This window comes from Prionailurus viverrinus, chromosome E3 (genome assembly GCF_022837055.1).
Source record: "Prionailurus viverrinus isolate Anna chromosome E3, UM_Priviv_1.0, whole genome shotgun sequence".
NCBI lineage: Eukaryota > Metazoa > Chordata > Mammalia > Carnivora > Felidae > Prionailurus > Prionailurus viverrinus.
In genome coordinates this window covers 2,765,210-2,786,539 of record NC_062576.1, presented here as the reverse complement: position 1 = coordinate 2,786,539, position 21,330 = coordinate 2,765,210, and the positions used below count along the sequence as shown (strand labels likewise).

General features: G+C 50.9%; 1 protein-coding gene across 4 annotated transcripts in view; it reads left to right on the top strand.

Moving 5' to 3' along the window:
* CARD11 (caspase recruitment domain family member 11) overlaps positions 1 to 21,330 on the top strand; it is a 145,499-nt gene that overhangs the window by 13,163 nt on the left and 111,006 nt on the right. Inside the window, exons 3-4 of one of the 4 annotated variants that reach the window (XM_047837667.1) lie at positions 7,580 to 7,666; positions 8,398 to 8,529. The exons of 1 other annotated variant lie outside the window; for it this stretch is intronic. The gene's annotated coding sequence lies outside the window, so the exon portion shown is untranslated. Of the gene's footprint in view, positions 1 to 7,579; positions 7,667 to 8,397; positions 8,530 to 15,393; positions 15,612 to 21,330 lie in introns of those variants that run through there. 2 more of the 4 variants (XM_047837668.1, XM_047837666.1) reach the window with 2 other exon arrangements.

The following is a 21,330-nucleotide window of genomic DNA, read 5'->3' as shown; positions in this document are numbered from 1 at the left end:
GGGTTCTGTTGACCCAGCTACTGCCGTGGGCAGCGGCAGCCGGTCCTGCTGGGGACCCCGCGCAGGTGCACGGCAGAGTCACCTGCTACACAGGTAAGTGACAGTGACTTGGGGTAATCACCCTCCAGCCGCACCAGCCGTTCGCTGGGGTAGCTGAGGGATGGGCGTGAGCCATGGAGACTCCCGGGTGACCATGGCTGGTGATAATGGGGCCTTGGGGCCCAGAAGTGGCACATACCGGGGGACTCGAGTGGGGTGCTGGCAGCCCCCTCCTTCCGTGACAGCCTCTTGGGGAGCATGCACTTCCTTATTCAAAATAAGGAAGCTTTTTCTAAAAATAGCTAATCTCAGTTAGTGAGCTCACGTAAGGAAACCACTCCCTCTCCATTCCCCCTGCTCCGTGTAAAAGAATTAGCAAATGAAAGTTTAAATATGTATTTTTGACAAACCCAAGAACGCAAGCCCCTAGACGGTAGGGATGAGATCAGCGGGTTGTTTCTCCCCCCTTTTATTCATAGCACCTCGTTCCTTCCGAAGGCTCAGTACCGACGCCACGTTAACAAAACCTTCCGCTCTGGGGCGGGCAGTGAACGAAGGAGGCGCCGAGGTGGTGCAGGGGGTCGAGGCTGTCCCAGGGCTCCTTTTAACGGGAGAGAAACATAGCTGCAGCCGCGAGCCCAGGGTCACAGGGTGAGCGACAGTACAGCCACGTCATTGTCACGGGCCCCGCTCCACCCAGGGGAGTGGGGACTCAACACCGCAGCCCCCGTGGCACTGTCATCCTGCACCCTCGGACCGCGGGCCCCCAACCCCAGTGTTGAGACAGAGTGGACGGTGCCACTCAGTGGGTCCCCAGACCATCCCAGTCAACTCCGCAGCAGGTGTGAAGGGTCTTCTGGGCACAGGGTGGGGCGGGAGGCAGCAGTGGGCGCTGTGGCCCATCTCGTGGGTGGCCCGGCGTGTGTGCCCAAGACGGATTGGTTCACACCCAAAGGACGGTTCAGAGACTGCTGGAAAAACGGGGCACGCATCCTTGCACCGAGGGGTGTGGGCCTTGGGTACCATCTGCTTTGGATGTGAGCAATAGAAAACGCATCGTGGGGAATTTTACAATAAGACCAGCTAATTGCACCAGCAACGCTACATAATGCCAGGGATAAATTCCTCCTTAAAAAATACCTTTGATTTGTCTAAGTGCTGAACAATTGCTGTGGTTACTGTAGGGTTTTAATCACGTATATGTGAGCCCCAGATTAGCACATGTTTATTACTTGAACTTGGATAAGTACTGTATTCTACATAGGAATTCATGCAGTTCAACAGTCCACCCCCAACACACACCAGCTCAGCTACACAGCATGTTCCGTTCAAAGGGGTGTTGCCATGGAAACAAGACAAGGTTGCGCGTCTCAGCACTTCTGCTGGAGGGCCTGGCCAAGGCTATTAGGCAAGAAAAAGAAAGAAAAGGTATACGGATTAGAAAAAAAAAGTACGACTACCTCTCTGTGCAGATGACATGATCCTGTATATGGAAGATCCCAAGAAATCCACCGAAACACTATTAAAGCTAATCAACAGTTTCAGGAAGATTGAGAGATACAAGATAAATATACAAAAATCAATTGTATTTCTGTACACTAGCAATAAACAATCTGAAAACAAAACCAAGAAAACGATTTACAATATTTAGAAAAAGTCAAGGAGTGCCTGGGTGGCTCAGTCGGTTAAGCATTCAACTTTGGCTCAGGTCACGATTCCACGGTTGGTGGGTTCGAGCCCCGCGTCGGGCTCTGTGGTGACAGCTCAGAGCCTGGAGCCTGTTTCAGATTCTATGTCTCTCTCTCTCTCTCTCTCTCTCTCTCTCTCTCTCTCTCTCAAAAATAAGTAAACATTAAAAAAAAAAGAAAGGAAAAGTTAAAACTATTTATTTACAATAGCATCAAAAGCATAAAATAACTGAAGAATAAATTTAACAGAAGTGAAGACTTATACACTGAAAACCATAAAAATATCATTGAAAGAAGTTAAAGATGTAAATAAATGAGAAGACATCCCATGTTTGTCCTCCTCAAATTGATATACAGATTCAACACAATTCCTATCAAAACCTTCTCTGCCTGTTCAGCAAAAATTGACGCGCTGGCCCTAAAAGTCATGCGGAAATTGAAAGACCCCAGAACAGCCAAGACAATCTTGCAAATGAATAACAAAGTTGAAGAACTCATACCTTCTGATTTCAAAGCTCACTACCAAGCTAATGTAATCAGTGTATTGTAGTACTACCTTAAGGATGGACGTATACATAATGGAATAAAATTGAGACTCTGAAAATAAACCTTTATTTATAGACAATTGGTTTTCAACAAAGAGGCCAAAACAATTCGTTGAGAGAACTGTCTTTTCAATGAGGGTGCTGGGACAAAGAGAGGTCTACCCACAAAAGAATGAATTTGGATCCCTACCTCACTCTATACACAAATGTTACATCCAAGTGGATCCCACACCTAAATGTAAGGACTAAACTTACGACCCTCTTGGAAGAAAACATGTGAGTATATATTTGTGACCTCGGATTAGTCACTGATTCCTTAGATATTTCACCAGTGCACAACGTGACAAAAGACAAAATCAAGTGGACTGCATCAAAATTAAAACTTTTCCTACAAACGATACCATCAGGAAAGTGAAAAGAACCCACAGAATGAGGGAGAATATCTACAGACCACAAATCTGATAAGGGACTCGTATCCAGCATACATAAAGAACTCTTACAACTCAATAATAAAAAGTCAACCCCGTTTTTTTAAATGGTCAAAGAATGTGAATGGACAGCTCTATAAAGGAGATATGCAAATAGCGAATAAACACAAAGAAAGATGCTCAGTGTCATTAGTCATCAGGGAAACGCAGATCAAACCCACAATGAGATACCACTTCACGCCCATTAGAATGGTTATGACAGAAGACACCGACAGTAGCGAGTGTTGGCAAGAAAAGGAAAAATTGGCTCATACGTTGTTGGTGGGAATGTAAATGGTGGAGCTGCTTTGGAAAACAGTTTGGCAGGTCCCCAAGATGTTAGAGTTCAATGTGGCCCCGCAGTGCTACTCTTAGTTACCTACTCAAGTAAGAGGAAACAGATGTCAACACAAAAGCTTGTACGTAAATGTTCATAGCATTATTTGTAGTTGCTCCAAAGTGGAAACAACCTGTATGTCCATCAACTGATAAAAAGACCAACCAAATGTGTATTTAGAGAAAAGAGTATTATTTGGCAACACAAGGAATAAAATGCTGATTTATGCCATGACCCAGATGAACCCTGGAAGCCTTTGGCTAAATGAAAGAAGCCGGATACAAACGTCCTCCTCCTGCCTGCTTCCTTTTGTATGAAATGTCCAGAAAAGGCAAATCCATAGAAATAGAGCGTAGATTCGTGGCCAGCCACAGGGTCGGGGGAGGGAGGGTAGGAAGGGGTGGTGGAGGAGGAGCTTGGAGGGAGGGGCGAGAATGACTGCCTGTGGGTACCGGGTTGGTTTGGGGGGGTGGTGATTAAAATGTTCTCTAATTAGGTTAGGGTGTGATTACACAACTCTGTAGAGATAGATACCAAAACCCATTGAATTACACACTTTATTTTTTTTAATTGTCACTTTTACCATGAAGTCTTTTATTTTTTATTTTGTTAAAATATTTATTGTCAAGTTAGCTAACATACAGTGTATACAGTGTATTCTTGGCTTTGGGAGTAGATTCCTATGATTCATCGCTTACATACTACACCCAGTGCTCATCCCAACAGGTGCCCTCCTCAGTGCCCATCACCCATTTGCCCCTCTTCCCCGTCCCCATCCACCATCAGTTTGTTCTCTGTATTTAAGAGTCTCTTATGGTTCGCCTCCCACCTTCTCCATTTGAAACTATTTTTCCCCTTCCCCTTCCCCTCCCCCATGATCTTCTGTTAAGTTTCTCAAGATCCACAGATGCGTGAAAACATGTGATATCTGTCTTTCTCTGCCTGACTTATTTCATTTAGCATAATACCCTCCAGTTCCATCTATGTTGCTACAAATGGCAAGATTTCATTCTCTTTCATTGCCAAGTAGTATTCCGTTGTATATATAAACCACATCTTTATCCATTCATCAGTTGAATTGGGGCTCTTTCCATACTTTGGCTATTGTTGAAAGCACTGCCATAAACATTGGGGTACATGTGCCCCCATGAATCAGCACTCCTGTATCCTTTGGATAAATTCCTAGTGGTGCTATTATTGGGTCATAGGGTAGATCTATTTTTAATTTTTTGAGGAACCTCTATACTGTCTTCCAGAGGGGCTGCACCAGTTTGCATTCCCACCAACAGTGTAGGAGGGTTCCCGTTTCTCCACATCCTTGCCAGCATCTGTTGTTTCCTGAATTGTTTCTTTTAGCCACTCTGACCGGAGTGAGGTCATATCTCAGTGTGGTTTTGATTTGTATTTCCCTGATGATGAGTGACGCTGAGCATCGTTTCATGTGTCTGTTCCATCTGGATGTCTTCTTGGGAGAAGTGTCTATTCATGCCTTCTTCCCATTTCTTCACTGGATTATTTGTTCTTTGGGTGTTGAGTTTGGTAAGTTCTTTATAGATTTTGGATACTAACTCTTTATCTGATATGTCGTTTGCAAATATCTTCTCCCATTCCGTCAGTTGCCTTTTGGTTTTGCTGGTTGTGTCCTTCGCTGTGCAGGAGCTTTTTATCTTGATGAGGTCCCAGTAGTTCATTTTTGCTTTTATTTCCCTTGCCTTTGGAGACGGGTTGAGTAAGAAGTTGCTGCGGCTGAGGTCAAAGAGGTTGTTGCCTGTGTTCTCCTCTAGGGTTTTGATGGTTTCCTGTCTCACATTCAGGTCCTTCATCCATTTAGAGTTTATTTTTGTGTATGGTGTAAAAAAGTGGTCTAGTTTCATTCTCCTGCATGTTGCTGTCCAGCTCTCCCAGCACCATTTGCTAAAGAGACTGTCTTTTTTCCGTTGGATATTCTTTCCTGCTTTGTCAAAGATTAGTTGGCCATACATTTGTGGGTCCAGTTTTGGGTTCTCTATTCTCTTCCATTGGTCTGTGTGTCTGTTTTGTGCCAATACCGTACTGTGTAGATGCTTACGGCTTTGTAGTAGAGGCTAAAGTCCGGGATTGTGATGCCTCCCGCTTTGGTTTTCTTTTTCAACATTACTTTGGCTATTTGGGGTCTTTTGTGGGTCCATACAAATTTTAGGATTGTTTCTTCTAGCTTTGAGAAGAATGCCAGTGCAATTTTGATTGAATTGCACACTTTAAATAGGTGAGCTTTATGGTACACAGATTATATCTCAATAAAGCTCTTTAAAATTTAAAAGTTCCTACAGGTTCAGAACTGCTTAAGCTCTGTTGAGACCAGTTCTCATCTCGTGGTTCTCCCGTGGCATTGTATACTTGTCTTTCAACAGCCGATTCCTAATGGATAACACTAGCACAGCGATTATAAAGAACAAAACAAAACTTGAGTTATTTCATTTCTACCATTCCTGTGGCCACTAGGAGTTGTTTTTACGTTTAAAATTTAAAACAGGGAAACAAGGTGAATCACAAGCTGTAGTCTTTATTTCATTAAGTATGCATTTTAGTTCACATGAGATATTTTCTTGAATTTGAATACTTTAAAAAAAAATTTTTTTAAGTTTATTTTGGAGAGAAAGAGAGAGACAGAGCGTGAGTGGGGGAGGGGCAGAGAGAGAGGGAGACACAGAATCGGAAGCAGCTCCAGGCTCTGAGCTTGTCAGCACAGAGCGCCACGTGGGTCTCGAACCCACGAACCACGAGATGGTCACCTGAGCCACCCAGGTGCCCCTGAACACTATCTTTAACATTGAAATTCCTTCTTTTTTACAACTGGTCATTATTTTAAAACCAAAACCAAACAAATAATGACCGCTGCCGATCATGACAGAATTGTTACCGAAACTAATTTTGAAGTGCAGAGGGTAGCGTTAAAACTGATCTGCTCTGGGGGTGCCTGCGTGGTTCGGTCGGTTAAGCGTCCGACTTCGGCTCAGGTCATGATCTCACGGGTTGTGAGTTCGAGCCCCGTGTCGGGCTCTGTGCTGACGGCTCGGACTCTGGAGCCTGCTTCGGATTCTGTGTCTCCCTCTCTCTCTACCCCTCCCCTGCTCATGCTGTGTCCTGCTCTGCCTCTTCAAAAAATAAAACGTTAAAAAAATAATTTTTTTTTAATGATCTGCTCTGGTCGTCACACAGGCCAATGCTCATCCTGGAGGTGGGACGTGTCTGGAAGGGTTGGAACGGCATGTGCTAAACAAGCTGTACCCACAGTAATATATGCTGGCCTGATGCAACTGAACAGTTATTAATAGAATATTGGTACATTTCACGTGTCGGTCGAGTACTTTAACATTGCGTGGGCCATTTCCACATCATAATTTAATCTTCGCAACCCCTGACGCTGAAGTCAGTGCTGAAGAAAAGTAGCGTGTATACGGGATATGTAGCTGGTGTAGTGTTTGGTTGTTTGGCGGTTTTTCTTTGGTTTGGCTTCATCCCTCCGGGCAGCTCCCACGTGGGTGTCTCAGACACTATGCCAAAGGAAACCCTCTACCTCCACGGCGTCTAATGTACTCATTCGGTGCGTTTATCTCTCGGGTGAGCATTTTGTTGTTCGTTCCCAGCGTTTGCTTCTGTGGGATCCCTCCTGGGATAATTTTTTCTAACTCACACCTGCTATCCTTCCTTCCTTCCTTCCTCGCTCCTTGCCAAGCTCCCTTTCTCCTATCTGCTCTCCCGACTGCTCTTCCTGTCTGCTTCCTATCCTCCTATCTGCTCTTCCTCGATCCGCCCTTGCAAAGTTTCTCTGTGTCCCCACACCCTGAACTCAGCCGTTTCGGTGCAAACATTTCAAACGGACACCAGCCTTTCAATTAAGAAAATCAAAGGTCAGAAGAAACACCAGTGTTCCACCCCGCACACGGCTAAGTTCAAAGTAGAGAGCAATGTGCTTAATTTTATAGAATGTAAAATATTCCCAGGCACAAGCTTAAAAGGATTAAGTAAGCACACACGCCCAGAAAGGCATCTAACTCTTCTAACTAGTCGTCCCGTAACGGTCACGCGCTGGCGTCGACACGGATAAAGCGACAGGTTCTCTTCGCATCCGTCACGGAGGGCTGTTACTTTTTCGCTGGCCGGAGTGAGCTCGCCAGTGCCGTGCTCAGCTGGACCTTGGGGAAATATACTGAAGTGTGTTATGCACACAGATACTGAGAGATGCCTCATAAAAACCCAGACTACTATAAAACAGTTCGGGAACCACTGATGTGTAGATGACTACGTTTAAAGTGGCCAATTCTAGAAGCCACCACATTCGTAGTTTTAATGAGCCCTGACTTTGGTGCTCAAACATTGCGTGCTAAAAACAGACATAACTCAGCCATTGGCATTGCTTGGGCGTTTCCAGTCGCTTTTTCTAAAAGCAGAGGGAGGGGGAGAAAGCATTTGGCAGGCACGGTGATGGATGAGCAGGGCGGCTTATTTTCCATTTTTAAACAGGGGGACCGCAAGCAAATATCGGGCCACTCTTACGGTCTGGGCGCAGAGCAATGGACTCCGCTTGATGAAGCACCTTTCAAGCCTCAGGTAACCCCGAGCGTTTTAGAGCCTCATCAGTTACACGCTGGTAATACAGTCCCCGAAGACAAACAAAGCATCCATTATGCGCTCGCCGCAGTAGCTCACGCGCGTTTCTGGTCATTACTGCGATCATTCATTATTTATTCGGAGCCGCAAGCGCACACGCCACACTGTAAAATGGATGTAATGTGCCAATTACCCTAATGTTGATTAACCGAGAAAGAAAATGGTCAAGTTTCCGAGACCGTCAACTATCCCCTTGGAAAGGGGGGAAATGGACAGCAGACGGCCGTGGGTGGCGGGTGGGGCGATTCTACGTTTTCCCGACATCTGCCTGCCGCACGAGACGGCCCCTCCGTGGCCCATCACGAGGCCGCCCTCCTGGGCTTCGGCTGAAATCATGAGCCGCGCGTCTTTCTGCACATTTCCTGCAGAAATGCGTCCCCATCAATACTGTGGCAGAGTGAATTTCAAGGTATCTTTCCCCCCATGAGATATATAGACGGCTATCATCATATTTCATAGCTCAAGCAATTGAAAACTGTTGAATGTATATTACTAGCCTACAGATGGGAACATTTTCCTCCTGGATTTAAGCCATGCTTTCTGCAGGAATTAAAGGGGAAACACACACACACACACACACACACACACACACACACAAGTCAAGGGTCGTTTAAGGTGTTCACCATACAGGAACCTCTCAGCGGGTTGTTGTGGTGTTGTTTTTTTATCAGCGTGCGGTAATACAGATCCCCTGACACCCTTCTGAGTCATCTCGGCATAGGGAGATGGGATGGAAACATTCTGAAACGGAGAGGAATGAACACGAAGGGGCCGAGACAGCAGTAACAGCATAAAAGCACAAAGTACGTAAAACGTAATTAAAGGCTGGAAGGCTCTTTTGCTCCTGATGCTATTTTCGGGGGTACTAATATATACAATGGCAGCGAGGTGTGGCATCTGGGAGAAAAGCAATATATTAATTCTCAGATCAATAGTTTGTGAAATGCCTTTTTGCTGTCCCAAGCGCACGACCGTTTCAGTGATAAGGAGTGATTTTCCTGGAGTCGAAGCTGGCTGCCACCAGATGGGATTGCTCTCTGGAGGGGAGGCGGGGGGGGAGCAGCAGCCGAGGAGCGGTCATCAAAGAGCAAGAACCTCATCGTCCCCCGGGTCCCCGCCCTCGTGCTGTTTTGCTCTCGGCGCAGCACAGAAATGTCTCAGAGCCCAGCGCGGCGACTGGCTCGGTGCTACGGCTCTAGGTAACACCAGCCTCTCATTCCTCCTCCTGCTGCCCTCCTGTCGGGGCTCCGGCAGCTCTTAACCTGCTGTCGATGGCTAGAATCGTTCCGGGGGCAGCAGAATTGAAGGTTGGAGTGTTGGTGAACTCTTTGAGATCTTTTGGGGAACAATAATGAAAACGGGGGGGGGGGGGTGTCGCAGGCAAAGCTGGTAAATTAGGGAAATGGAATGAATTTAATGAAAAGCAGCCGCCGTGCAGCTACGGCCCGGCTCCCCGCTGGTCAGTTTGGGGTGACCCCATGGCGGGAAACTCCGCTGTGCACACCTTCCTGGGGCAGCCTGCCCCCTCCAGGGGAGCTCACTCTACGGGCTCCTGTGGCTCCAGCTGGGGTCCCTCCCTCCCCGTTCAGCATTTACACACACACGCACGCACACACGCACACACACACACACACCCTTCTGCTCTTGGGCTTCCTCGCTTTCCCTCTAAAAGCATCTCTTCTTGAAATAACCCCCGGATCCCGCCTCTGCTCCAACGGGGAGAAAGCTGGGCCTGGACACAGGTGAGCACCAGCGCCTCCTTCCTTTCTCAGCTGCCCAACATCCGGGAAGACGGGGTCTCCTGGAGTTCTCTCGATGGCTGGCCAGGGGGACAGACGGGGATCCTGACATGGACCAGACCTGGGTCTCAGGCTGCCCCCGCAAACGCTGAAGGCCACGGCACACCCTGCGGAGACAGGCCTCGCCTGCCGGGGCAAACACGGGCCCCGAGGAAGAGCCTGCTGAGGCGTGCCAGGTGACCCCCCAGCACGGGCTGCAGGTGGCCTTCGGGGCTGGGGAAGACCGTGGCAGATACCCACCCAAGCCAAGGGAGAGGCAGCCAGGCCGGACACGCAGGTGTTCAGGTGCAGGAGCAAGACGTGGGCCCCGAATTCCAGCAGGGGGAGCGGCACCCAGGCGAGAAAGACACCTGCAGACCCTGGGAACCAGAGGGCGGAGTCTGGGGACCCCAAGTCTTCCTGGTGGCCCTCCAGATCCCACAAGCAAGCCACTCTTCTCCCACACGGTCCAAAGCCATCCAGGGGAGCCCAGAGGGAGGGGCAGCCATAGGAGAGACAAAACGTTTTATTCCAGAACATTCTACCTGAAGGCACTGTGAAATTAGTGCAGCCACCTACATTTTAAGGCAGGGAGAGCAAAAACTTTGACTTGTCCTACTTACACGGAGAAGGGGCCCAGAAGGAAGACAAGATCGCTTCCAAATAAAACGGGTTTTTCTCCAGACTCACATCCGGTAGCGTGAGTGACCCTGTGGCCCCAGTGCACGTGCACATGGTGACAGCTTGAATGCAGGGAGCTTCGGGGACTAAACCAACCAGCTCCCTCGTGGGGCTTTGTTATTGAGGGGTTCCCTCCCCGGCTTCTCATAGACATGATACGTTTTCTCATAAGAGAATTACGTGTATATGGAAACACGTTTTCCGGTGGAAAAGGACATTGAGGGAAGGGCCAAAATCACCCACACTGGCCCCGTTTGCTCTTTGCCTAGCTCAACCCCTCGGGAATGACATCTGGGGACAAATAAGGTTTTCAGGTGGATCTGGCATCAGACCTGGTCCGCTCCCGTAATCACACGGTTGCTGGTTGTTCTGGTAACGAGGCGTCTTTCCTGAGAGGTCAGGTGCGCGCTGACTTTCTTCCCAGGCTTGCCGCCCCTTTACTGTTCTTTTTTTGTTTGTTTTTGGGTTTTTTTTGCTGTTCTCATGGACTTCTTTCGCTCGTTCTCGGAACTCGTGTCCTCCTCTTAGATTGCCTTTTCATGTTGTAGTACATTCTCGAGTAATTTTTTTTTTTTCTCCCTGAGAAGTGCTTGGGAAGTAAATTTCCAAAATCCCTGCATGTCTAAGAATGTGTTTATTTTGTTCTCACACTTGATTGATTATTTGGTTGAATACAGAACTCCACGTTTAGAGTAAATCTCCCAGAGAACGCTGGAGCATTACTTCGTTATCTCTTTGCTGGAAGATAATCCAGTGCTGCTGATGAGAAGCCAGAGTGCCACCTGATCCTTGGCCTTGGCTTGCATTTTTTCTCTCTTTTTAGAAGATTGTAGAAGCTTCTCATCGCCCACCTTTTTTTTTTTTTTTTTCTCTGCTATTTCATGAGGATGTAGCAAGGTCCGGAACTTTATTCATTCTCCATGGGGGTTCTCAGCGGGCCCTCTCACTGTGGACAGCTGTCACTCCTCAGCTCTGACAAGTATTACTGTCACCGTTTCGTGACTCGCTTCCTCGATAGTCTCTCTCCCCGCCTCAGTGCTTCTCAAGTGGCTGTTGGCCTCTTCGGAGTCGATCCCATGACATCTCAACTTGTAGCTCTCACTTTTCGTTTCTGTGTGGGTTTTATTTTATTTATTTGCCAGCCTAGGAGACCTCCCCGATGGACATCTCCCGGTCCCTCTATGGTGTTGTACCTACTAACTTCTTGTGTTTTAGCAACTGTGATTCGTATTTCCGTAAACTGTCCCTCTGTTCAGGCGGCCTGTTTTGTTGCAATCTGTTGTTACTTTGCAGGTGTAATTTCTGCTGGAATTTCTCTTGGGATACTCATTACAGGGTTTTTGTTTTGTTTTGTTTTGTTTGTTTGTTTTTTAGGTAGAGGGTTGGAGAATGTCTTCTATGAATAGTTCAGGAGGCACCGCTTTATGGGGCCAGGTTGGGGGACATCGGCTGTCTCACTGCTGTATGTCACATGAAGAGGGGTCTCCTTGCCACGGTCCCCACTTGAGAGCCCTTGCTCAGAGCAGAAATATTAGAAATATTTCTTTGGCCTTAAAATTTTTTTTTTTTAATTTTTTTTTTCAACGTTTATTTATTTTTGGGACAGAGAGAGACAGAGCATGAACGGGGGAGGGGCAGAGAGAGAGGGAGACACAGAATCGGAAACAGGCTCCAGGCTCTGAGCCACCAGCCCAGTGCCTGACGCGGGGCTCGAACTCACAGACCACGAGATCGTGACCTGGCTGAAGTCGGACGCTTAAACGACTGCGCCACCCAGGCGCCCCAAAATTTTAAATTTTCTAGTAGCAACATCAAAAAACAGATGAGATTCATTTTAATAATATATTTTATTTGACTGAACATATTGAGAATACTGTTATTTCAACATGCGATCATTATCAAAATTATGAATGAGGTATTTTTGTATTGTTTCTAAAAAATGTTTATTTTTTATTTAATTTTTTTTTCAATGTTTATTTATTTTGGGGACAGAGAGAGACAGAGCATGAACGGGGAGGGGCAGAGAGAGAGGGAGACACAGAATCGGAAACAGGCTCCAGGCTCTGAGCCATCAGCCCAGAGCCCGACGCGGGGCTCGAACTCACGGACCGCGAGATCGTGACCTGGCTGAAGTCGGACGCTTAACCGACTGTGCCACCCAGGCGCCCCAAAAATGTTTATTTTTAAAAAAAATTTTTTTTTCAACGTTTATTTATTTTTGGGACAGAGAGAGACAGAGCATGAACGGGCAAGGGGCAGAGAGAGAGGGAGACACAGAATCGGAAACAGGCTCCAGGCTCTGAGCCATCAGCCCAGAGCCTGACGCGGGGCTCGAACTCACAGACCTGCGAGATCGTGACCTGGCTGAAGTCGGACGCTCAACCGACTGCGCCACCCAGGCGCCCCAAAAATGTTTATTTTTTAAAGAGAGAGAGAGAGCACGTGCACATGAGCAGGAGAGGGGCAGAGACAGAGGGAGAGAGAGAATCCCAAGCAGGCTCCACACGTTCAGCGGGGAGCCTGACGCAGGGCTCAATCTCAGGAACCGTGAGATCATGATGTGAGCCAAAATCGGGAGTAAGATGCCCAACCGACTGAGTCACCCAGGTGCCCCTTTTAAGTCTTCAAAATCTGGTGTGTCTTTTATACTTTTAGCGCCTGAATTCAGACTCTACATTTTCCTTGAAAATACTTGACCTCTATGTAGATTTTCTAAAGTTCACAGTTGAAAAAGGAGATTAATATGCTCAAATTGCATATTAATGTAACACAGTTAAAAGTTTTCCAGTAGCAGATTCAAGTATAGGTTTTTAGATTTTAATTAAAGTTAACGAAAGTCGAGTGGAATTTTAAATTCCACTTCTTATCCACACCAGCCACACGTCAAGCGCTCAGTAGCCAAGTGTGACTAGTGGCTGCCATATTGGACCACACGGTTCTGTATCTTCATAGGGGGTTGGGTTCCACGGTGTATACATTTCTCAAAACGTATTTGGTGGTATAGTTAAAATCCATAAATTTTACCTGAAACCGCCTCCTGTTGATGATATGCACGTATGTAAATTTTACCCCAAAAACACCTCTAGTTAATAATACGCATGACGAAGTATTTACAGGTGAAGTATGCTGATGTTTTCAACTTACTTTGCAACGCATAATAAGAAACAAGGATTGGGGCGCCTGGGTGGCTCAGTCGGTAAGCATCCGACTTCAGCTCAGGTCACGATCTCACAGTTCGTGAGTTTGAGCCCCGTGTCGGGCTCTGTGCCGACAGCTCGGAGCCTGGAGCCTGCTTCGGATTCTGTGTCTGTTTCTCTCTCTGCCCCTTCCCCACTCATGCTCTGTCTCTCTCTCAAAAATAAACAAACATTAAAAAATAAATAAATAAGGATTGATTTCTCCACGGGTACATGATAAATCAAATACAGCAGAATGTTCATTTTAGAGTCAGGTGGGTGGGATATATGGGTGTTCACCATAAAATTTTTCTAACTTTTCTGAATGCTTAAAAACTCTATTAAGGTGTTGGGGAGAAAAAGAGACAGGTCTTCACCGACCTATACCTGCATGTAATCCGCTGCTCAATCTTAGAAACACAGCGTGGACTGAAAGAAGCCAGCCCCACAAGAGAATCTACGTAAGGCTCCGTTTGCACACAGTTTTTGGACGTTATAGGCACAACTGACCTCCGCTGTTCGAGGTCAGAATGTGGTGATCTGTGGTGGGGAGGGTGCCTCAAAGGGGGCATAACTGGAAGTTCCGGGGTACAGATGGAGTTCTCTTTCTGATTACATGTGTGGGTCACACGGGTGTGTGTTTGCTTTGTGACGACTCACCCCAGCTTCCTGCAGAACTTTGCGCTTGGAAGGATGACAGCTGCATAATGGGTTTTGTCGTTTCAAGGCGTGCGTACCCTTCACACACTGCACGGGGGAAACCCGACTTCTCTAAGACCACACTGCCTGATTTCAAGGTTTCCCGGAGTGTGCCAGGGAGATCGCTGCTCCCAGGCGAGTGTTCGGGGAACAAGGACTTGGAGGCACTGGGCCTCGGTGCTGTTTCTCTGGGGAACTTTCCGTGCGCGCGTGGATTGCGTTCTTGAGCCTGATCCGCGAGAAGGAAACCCCTGTTCCTTGGCCCCTGGCACGTGTGCACCACCAACACTACGCCCCTCAAGACTGCCGAGACTTCAGACCCCCCTGTGATCCTGCCATGATTTACTTCTCTCTCGCTTAGTGGCTTAACGAACCAAACGCCTCTCCCTTTGGTGGCTCGAGGAACCCTTCTCCGAGAACTTAAAACATGAGGCAGGAGGGCACGTTCTTGAGCTATCACAGAGGGAATCAAAGGAGGGGCAGAGGGAGAGAAGAGTGGTAAACTGAGGCAGAACAGGAGAGGTGTGGGGGCAGCAGGGTAAACCGTGGCAAATCAGCAAGGAGACTAAGCCCCAGTATTCTCAGAATGCCTCCAGCGCACCCAGATTTTTAGCTCGTGATTCAGGACCGTCCTGCCCACTCGGTGCTCCTGTGCTGGTCGTGAAAGAGCAAGGCCTCCAGGGGCCTGTGGCGGGGAAATTACTAGAATTACAGAAACGTCGACCTCCAGAAATTACAGTTTCTGGGTCGTGGAGCAGAACTTTGAGAGCACAAGTGGGGGTGGGTGTGCCGGGCCCAGGACAGCTGGGGCTGGGGAGAGGGCACAGGCGGGTCTGTCACCACGAAGTGCCTGGGAGGGGAGCCAGAGGCCCTTGAAGGAGACATGACCCCCAGGCAAGCCCAAGGAAGTTTCCAGAACAGAGGCTGAGGGCAGGGAGAAGCCTGGAAGGACCCAAGGACTCTGGATTCCTTGTTTCCCTCTCCGTTGTGGGAAAAGCCTCCCGCCAAACCACAAGGAAAGGTCTGGGAGTTCTTAAAAACGTGACAAGTTGCTTCTGAGGGGCAGCTGCTTAAGCCCTCCACCCAGGGCGGGAGGAGGGGGCGTCCCGCCCAAGGTGACAACCGTTCCTTGCAGCCTCCCAGGGCTGGGGCGGTGGACTGGGGGTGCGGCAGGCGCTGGGGCTCCCCCACCCGGGAGGGGGCCCCTCAGCCTCCCCTCCCCTCCCCGCCTGAGGACCCAAGCCCCGCCCCGCCCCCTCTTCCTTATCTCTTTCTAACCTTTTGCATTTTTTAGTCTCATTTCCTGTCGGGTTTTGCATTTCCCTCCCCCTGCCAGCCTATGACACACTTTCTCTCCTTTTTTCTTTCTTTCACCTCCTCTGGCCTCCAGACTCAGGCCTGGGCGGCGCACAGCCCCCTCCCGGCCCTGCAACCCCTGGGCGGGCGGTGCCCCTCGGACAGGAGGGCCGGGCAGGGCCCGGGCCCAGGGGGAAGCCGGCAGCCTGCGCGGAGGAGGCGGCCGGCGCGGCTGGCAGAGCATGAGCCCCCCAGGTAGGCACCAGCGGACGCGGGGGTGGGGGGCGCATTGTGGGGATGCCGCTGTGGGGGGACGCCGTTGGTGGGGGGGGAGGGGTGCGTCTGGAGGAGAGCACACATGCAGGGGTGGGGACGGCGTGGGGTAGGGGGACAATGACGCAGCAGGGCCGCGGGGGTAGGTTGGGGGGGCGCAGTCGTTGAGGGGGGGTGCGGCTGGGGGAGAGCACATGCGGGGTGGGGGCGATGTGAGGGGTCTGGGCTCACCCGTCCTCGCCCTCCTGGCCCCTGGGAGCTGGTCCCGCATCCCTCTCTCCCCCTCCCTTCTTTTTCGACCTCACTCTCCCGGTCCCCCCCTTCCTGCCCTCCCCCTTCCCATCCAAGTCTGATTTCTTCCACTTTCCGCCTCCGTGTGTCCCCTCTGTGCCTCTCCGGGACAGTCTGTCTCCCTCCGGTGTCTCCGCCTGGCAGGGCCCCCACGCCCCTGTAGCACTGGCCTGGCAGGGCGCTCCTGAGTGCACCTGCCCCACACAGAGGAAGAGAACCTTTTCTAACACCTGAAAGGACAGGAAGTTTCCAGACCACAGCGAAGCCTGACTCAGAGGCTCCCTAGAAGGTGGGGCCCCAGGCGGCGGAGGGGTGGGACAGCCTCTCCCATGGGGAGTCTACGGAGGGGGGCAGGAGGGGCCCCCGGCTCCCCGCACAGCCAGGAGGAGGTCCCAGTGACCTCGGGGCGCGGACCGCCCCCACAGGGTTAGGCTGGAAGCCCCCACCCCCACCCCAAGCTCTGCTGAGCCCTGGGGCACAGTGGGATGGGCCCCAGGGAGACCCTAAGGCTGTAGGAGCCTCACACTCCCTGCCTGAGCTCCGGTTTGTGACATTGTGAGCTTCCGGGCACCAGCTCAGGAGAGTGTCAGCACAGGGCCCTTTGTTTAATCCTGGTCTTGGACCAAACTGACCTCTGTGCCCGGACTGCCCTCAAAGCCCTTGATTTGTAGTTCAAAAAAGTTCTCTTGACATTTACAACTTCTCTTGAAGGTATAAGGTCCTCAACCTTCCAGAAAGGGAAAGACCCGTCGGTCCGTCGCTTGACAATTATAGAGTACCTATTCCGTGCGTCCTGTGCCCCGGAGATCCTCAGGGCTGTGCATTAATGCGGGGGCTAGAATTGAAGCTAAAACTCTCCGCCTCTGTCCGTCCCCTGAATGTCCACCTCTCTCCACCCCCGAGGAAGCTGTAAAACATGATGCTTCTGCCCAGAGTCAGAGGGGATCTGAGGCCACAGGGAGCCTGGCCCTCAGCCTGGCCCACACTCCAGCTGAAGGGTTTGGACCTGTGTGGTTTTAATCGCACCAGTATCCAAATGGAAGGCGGGTAGCCCCACCAGTGCACGCGGTCTGGAGTCAGCGCACGAATGATCCTTTATGCGATGTTTTTCTTAATCGTGGTAAAGCACGCGTAGCATAGAACGTACCTTCGCCACCCCTGTTAGGTCCGCAGTTCGCTGGTATTAAGGACATTCACGCTGCCGTGCACCCACGTCCGGACCTTCTTCATCGTCCCAGTCTGAGACTCTGTCCCCACTAAACACGAACCACTGCCCCACCCCCGCCCATTCCTGGCATCCACCCCGCTCTCTGTGTCTGTGGGTCTGACTCCTGCAGGGACGTCATACAAGGGGAGCCACAGCGCTTGTCTTTTCGTGACTGGCTTCTTGCAACGAGCATCGTGTCCTCAAGGCTCATCCGTGTTGTAGCGCGTGTCTGAATTTCCTTCCTTTTTAAGGCTGAGTGGTAGTCCACTGTGTAGATGAACCCGGTTTTGTTTATCCACTCGTGTATGTGATCTTCTAAAATGACTCGTGAACCTCATAGTTCTTCAAAGGACGATTTGAATCAGCCTGTGGGCATTGTCTAGGTGACGCTGCCCTGGGCACTGTGGGGGACCCACAGAAGGGACGGGATGCCCAGATGTCCTTGCCTTAGGGAGTCTGTGCTGTGCCGTCTGGGTACATCGTGGCCAGAGTATACTGAGACTCTGAGATGTTACAGAATTGCGGGTGTGTGGCCGTGGGAGGCGAGGCTGGCACCTGGTGGCTCTCAGAGGCTGCGGGGATTGGTGGAAGGTCCCGGGCTGAGACGGTGCGGGCAGGGCCCCGTCCCGACGCCTTCCTCACTTTCCTTCGTCGTGTTTCTACGCCCTGGCGAGAGCGCGCTGGCTTCCCAGGACGGAAGGGCCGTGTGTCTGGGTAGATGGGGGTGGGGGCCGGTGGACGGTGAAGGCAGCCGCTCTCTGCCCGTCGTGCGAGGAAGGCCACACTGGAAGGACGGTCCGCGGAGCTCCGCGAGGCAGTCTTCAGGCCGCCTTCCGCTGGGGCTCGCCTTGGCTCCGCGCTCAGCCTCAGAGCCAGGGCTCCCTGGTGACGGGGACCGGGGTCACAACTCCCACGTGGGCCGGGAGCCCCAGACGCCCAGCCCGACGCAAGCGTGGCCTGCTGGTCTTTTGGCGCCACCTGATCCGTGAACATTTTTAGAAGGTCCGATCGAGGCACGAAGGCAGTCGGAGGTCTGTGTTCCACCTGTCGGGTCCGAGGCCGGCCGGGCCGGTGGGAGGGCGCATCCTGCCATGTGCCCAGACGCGCCTGCTCCTCTGCGCTCAGCCTCTGACCTTGGACAGCCCGTCATGGCAGCTCTGTGAGAGCCGTTTCTCCTCCGTGAAATCCGGACGTCAGTGCGGATGATTTTCAGGATTGTGGGTTACACCAAGCATAAAATGGAGAACACAAAATGTGACAGATGACAACCTTCGCTGGCATTCCTGGCATCGGGGGAGGTGAGGTGGCACGTTGAGGTCCGGGCTGGGGGCTGGAACCCCAGCTTTCCCACACAGCCCGGCTGGGTGAGCCCCGTCACCCGGTTTCCTTCCCCGCAAACCCCACCTTCCTGGCGGTTGCGTGGATGGTGCCGCGTTACCTGATCGGCCGAGAAAATATTCAGATTGATTTAAATACAGGATCAGAAAGAAAAGGAAAAGACAACTTTTGAGGAAGCCGCTTAGAAACACTTGTCTTCTAAGGACAGTTGAAAGCGGCCGATTCCCAGATGCCAGCCCCGAGCGGGGCCACGCTGCGCGGGAGAAACACACCCCTGCATGGTCCCCCGACCTGTCTGTGAGCCCCTCCTGTGCTGCGGGTCAGCGGTTCTAATGGGCTGACTGTTTGGGTTGTGATCGGTTCAGGGCTCTGAGATGATGATGGCCCCTGTCACGTTTGTGTTAGGGTGTCCAGTGCCCATGGGTAACGGGACTGCCGAGGGGTATACTGTTCCCGCCTCCCTGGGCTTGCGCCCTCTCGTCCTGCGCCAGCCCCGTGGTCAAGCTCACTCAGGCACGTCCGTCAAAGCCCCCCACACAGCTCAGGGCAGGGGGGGTCATTCCTCGGTGGGTGACTCTCCTTGCTAGTGGCTGAGCCGGAGGGAGTGGTGTGCAAACTCCATACCCCGAAGGAGGGCTCCCTCCTGCCCGTGGGGTTTCTGTTTCTAGGGTGTAGGCTTCCCGCCTGTCCTGCTCCCACTCAGGAATGGGCAGGCCTCAGACACACGTGTGGCCATGACAAGAGTCCCCGCCCCCCGCTCTGTCCCACGTAGACCCTGCTTTTCTGCAGTCACTGCCACCCCCTGGGGCTGGCACCATCCATGAGGAGGCAGCGTCCTTTAGTGGCAGGATCTGTGGTCTCGGAGCCAGGCAGACAGGGCGTCATCCATGCTGGCTCTCCAGCACGCTGGCTGTGTGACCTCATGGAAGTCATCACCTCTCTTAAGCTCAACTGCGCGTGTGTAAAATGGATATAAACACCCCCCCCCCCCCCCGGGGCACCTGGCGGGCTCAGTCGGTTAAGCATCTGACTTCGGCTCGATCTCATGGTTCCCGTCGGGCTCTGTGCTGACAGCTCAGAGCCTGGAGCCTGCTTTGGACTCTGTGTCTCCCTTTCTCTCTGCTCCTCCCCTGCTCACGCTCTGTCTCTCTCTCTCTCAAAAATATATAAACATTAAAAAAAAAATACCACCCCTACTTTAATGTAGACCAAAATGTTTCCAAAGGAAGTAATCTGACAGCTTCTGCTTTTAAAGCCCTGCTTCTGACTTGGTTATTTGTGAGGGGGGTGGGGGCAGAAGGCAGAACAGAAGTGAGGAGTTAAATACGAAGCAATATATAGGCACAGAGCTATCTCCTAATTTACAAAAAAATCAATGAGAGGCAGGAATCGGCAAGCTTTTTCTGTAAAGGTCCAGACAGTAAATATTTTAGGCTTTTCGAGCCAGACGGTCGCTGTGGAGACCACTCGGCTCTGTTCTTTGCAGTGTGAAAGCAGGTGTCCCCACAGGTGAGTGTGGCCAGAGTGGGCCCGTGGTGCAAAACGGGCAGCGCGGGCTTGGCCCTTGACCATCATTTGCCAACCCCGGAATTGGGGACCTTGACCCGAGAGGAAAATTCTTGAAGACACGAGCAAACGGAATATGAACACAGCCGGCCCCGGGCCTCATCGCTAATGAAACGTGTGCAAAATAACACAGTAACGCAGCAGGGGCACTGCCGTTTCTACCGATTGCACTGGCCAAGGTCAAAAGGTTGAGGGGCAGCAGACGCTCGTGCACGGTGGCTTTGACAGTATTTACCAGCAGATGAAGCGAATAAAGCCTCCGGTCTAGGAATCCCACTTCCAAGAAATTATCTCACAGATAGACTTTTTCTGCACACCAAAATTCATCGAAGCATTGCTTACCCAAGAAAAAGTTCGAGGCCTCACAAATGCGCCCCAAGAGTGAGGTCCATCCGTACGGTGGCATTCTGTGAGGCCATTAATTGGACCAGGGGGATCTCTAGCAGACATCTGGGAAGTTTCTGGAAACAAAAAACAAAAAACAAAAACAAAACCTAGCACACATAAGAAGGTCTCTTTTGTAGGGACCTAGGCGGGAGAGGTATGTATTTCATATTTTGTATTTTGCATCCCTCTCTTTTGGTTTTGTGGAGCTGTTTTGTTTTTACCAAGAGCACGTGCTGTCTTTACGATCAAGAAAACAACACTGAAGAGTAAGGTGACACAGAGTGTCCAGGGCCGTCCCCAGCCCGTGCTTTGGGCCCCATCCTAGTTTCTCTCGGTCCCAACCTCCTGCCTCTCGCCCCGCCTTCCGATTTCAGCTGTGTCCCAGTAAGAGAAATCACGGGGTGTCACTTCCCAAATCCCAAGTGCACAGCTCATGAGTTTTTCCATCTGCCCTCGTAGCCAAGCACCCACACAGACACAGGGGTCCTGTCCAGGGCTCCCCCAGGACAGGGGGGCAGGGACACAGGCCCCTTCCCTGTCGCCAACCCCCCGCCCGCTTTGCCTGTCCCTGAACGTCACGTAATGGAATCACGCGGCAAGTGTGACCCTGCTGAGACCCGACCGTCAGCATCGTGGACCTTCGTCTCCCGCTCGCTGCCGAGTTGGGTGCCCCTGCGTGGACGTCCGTGGTTTCTCAAGCCGCTGGTCCCACCGCTGGTACACATCTGTGTGTTTGCGCTCCGGGGCTGTTATGATAAAGCTGCTGTGAACACTTTTGTGGAAGTCTTGGTGGTGATGACCCATTTTTTTTTTTTTTAATCCGAAGGTGAACAGAAGCCCCGTGTCAGCATTGCTGAGCTTTCGTGAATCGTTATTTCAGGGGATGAACATCGGAACGAAGTGAAACTGTGT